We start from the raw sequence: 2,500 nt of genomic DNA on the forward strand, positions 1-2,500 counted from the left end.
CACCACCATACTTGAAAATATGAAGAGTGGTACTCAGTGATATGTTGTGTTGGATTTGCCCCAAACATAATGCTTTGTTTTCAGGACATAAAGTTAATTTCTTTCCCACATTTTATGCAGTATTACTTTAGTGCCTTGTTGCAAACAGGATGCATGTTTTGGAATATTTGTATTCTGTACAGGCTTCCTTCTTTTCACTCTGTCATTTAGGTTAGTATTGTGGAGTAACTACAATGTTGTTGATCCATCCTCAGTTGTCTCCTATCACAGCCATTAAACTCTGTAACTGTTTTAAAGTCACCATTGGCCTCATGGTCAAATCCCTGAGCGGTTTCCTTCCTCTCCGGCAACTGAGTTAGGAAGGACGCCTGCATCTTTGTAGTGACTGGGTGTATTGATACACCATCCAAAGTGTAATTAATAACTTCACCATGCTCAAAGGGATATATAAAGGGGTTGAATACTTATTGACTCAAGACATTTTTGGCTTTTCATTTTTTTATTAATTTGTAAAAATGTCTAAAAACATAATTCCACTTTGACATAGGCCAGTGACACAAAATCTCAATTTAATCAATTTAAAATTCAGGCTGTAACACAACAACATGTTGTCAAGGGGTGTGAATACTTTCTGAAGGCACTGTATCTAGAACCTAAAAGGCTGCCCCCATAGGATAACCCATAGGAGAACCCATAGGAGAACCCATTTGGGTTCTACACAGAGGGTTCTACATGAAACCAAAAAAGGGTTCTCAGAAGAAACCTTTTGGAACCCTTTTTTCTAAGAGTTATTTTGTTGCTTTGACAATGTCATTTCTGAATATTTATGTGATTAGTGATTCATTTACGTCTGTCCCTCATTTTAAGGTCCTGTTTAACCCTGTTACCTGAACTCTTGATTTAATATCGTGAAACAATTCCTTTTTTAGATATTTTTTATAAAATGAATATTGAACATCTTATAGTCAAATGACTGTCTAAAAAGCAGGTCAGCTGGTTCTTTTAAGCCATTATCTGATGTTTTGTGGTGGAAAACTGAGCAGGTCGAGCACAACACGTCAACCCACAGATAGAAATGTTTGAACAATAAATGAATAAAACATTGCACACAACAAGCTTCCATTCCCCTCGTCACAAGGGGTATTCATGGCTTATTTATCCCCCTCGTCACAAGGGGTATTTATGGCTTATTTAAAATGAGATTGTCAACCCTATTTAGGCCGCATGCTTCCCGCAGAAACAGTTCGGAACAGTTCGTGCATATTTTATCCCAACATTTTGTGATGTTTTTGTCGGCACAGGTTTTTTAGACTGATCAGGCACACAAAATATTTTCTCAAGGCAAGCCGAAGTCGGTAGTCAAAGTCTACCTCCCCATCGTCGGCGATTGGTCAACAGTAGGGATTCTTCAATTAAGTGCCTTTTGTAAAATTGTGCGACTAAGATCTAAGACTAAGATTAATTCTGACTATTTTGAGAAAGTGTATATTGGCTACGGCGTCTCAAAATGGACAAACAATACTATTGCCGTTTTTTTCTTGTTTTTCAAGCGGTCTTTTAAGGGAGTATGCAGCACACTCGTTCACCCTCCTCTGAACCATGATGATGTAGCCTGTCTTTACTCACCCTCCTCTGAACCATGATGATGTAGCCTGTCTTTACTCACCCTCCTCTGAACCATGATGATGTAGCCTGTCTTTACTCACCCCTCCTCTGAACCATGATGATGTAGCCGGTCTTTACTCACCCTCCTCTGAACCATGATGATGTAGCCTGTCTTTACTCACCCTCCTCTGAACCATGATGATGTAGCCTGTCTTTACTCACCCTCCTCTGAACCATGATGATGTAGCCTGTCTTTACTCACCCTCCTCTGAACCATGATGATGTAGCCTGTCTTTACTCACCCTCCTCTGAACCATGATGATGTAGCCTGTCTTTACTCACCCTCCTCTGAACCATGATGATGTAGCCGGTCTTTACTCACCCTCCTCTGAACCATGATGAAGTAGCCTGTCTGCTTCACATTTCTGAACAGCTGAAATAAAATAAAACTGTAGCGATTTGAACGGACATTCCCCAAAAATATATATTGAAGGCTATACAACCTGATCTCTGTTATAATGTTTGCAATGATGAAAATAATCGCTATTTTGACTGCCTGTCTGTCTGTCTGTCTGTCTGTCTGTCTGTCTGTCTGTCTGTCTGTCTGTCTGCCTGCCTGCCTGCCTGTCTGTCTGCCTGCCTGCCTGCCTGCCTGCCTGCCTGCCTGCCTGCCTGCCTGTCTGCCTGTCTGCCTGTCTGTCTGCCTGTCTGTCTGTCTGTCTGTCTGTCTGCCTGTCTGCCTGCCTGTCTGTCCGCCTGCCTGCCTGCCTGTCTGTCTATATGCTGCCTCAGAACATGGAATAGAATGCCTGTCTGTCTGTCTTGTGTTTGCAATACTGTTACAACAGACAACAATGTTTGTATGAGCATGTCTTTAATTCCCGCCACCCCCCAT

The 2,500-nt window shown here is 41.7% G+C and overlaps 1 protein-coding gene across 1 annotated transcript in view; it reads left to right on the top strand.

Moving 5' to 3' along the window:
- Window positions 1-2,500, top strand: part of LOC123482874 (atrial natriuretic peptide receptor 2-like) — a 28,096-nt gene that overhangs the window by 4,631 nt on the left and 20,965 nt on the right. The window lies entirely within an intron of this gene.

This window comes from Coregonus clupeaformis, chromosome 39, assembly GCF_020615455.1.
Source record: "Coregonus clupeaformis isolate EN_2021a chromosome 39, ASM2061545v1, whole genome shotgun sequence".
Lineage (NCBI taxonomy): Eukaryota > Metazoa > Chordata > Actinopteri > Salmoniformes > Salmonidae > Coregonus > Coregonus clupeaformis.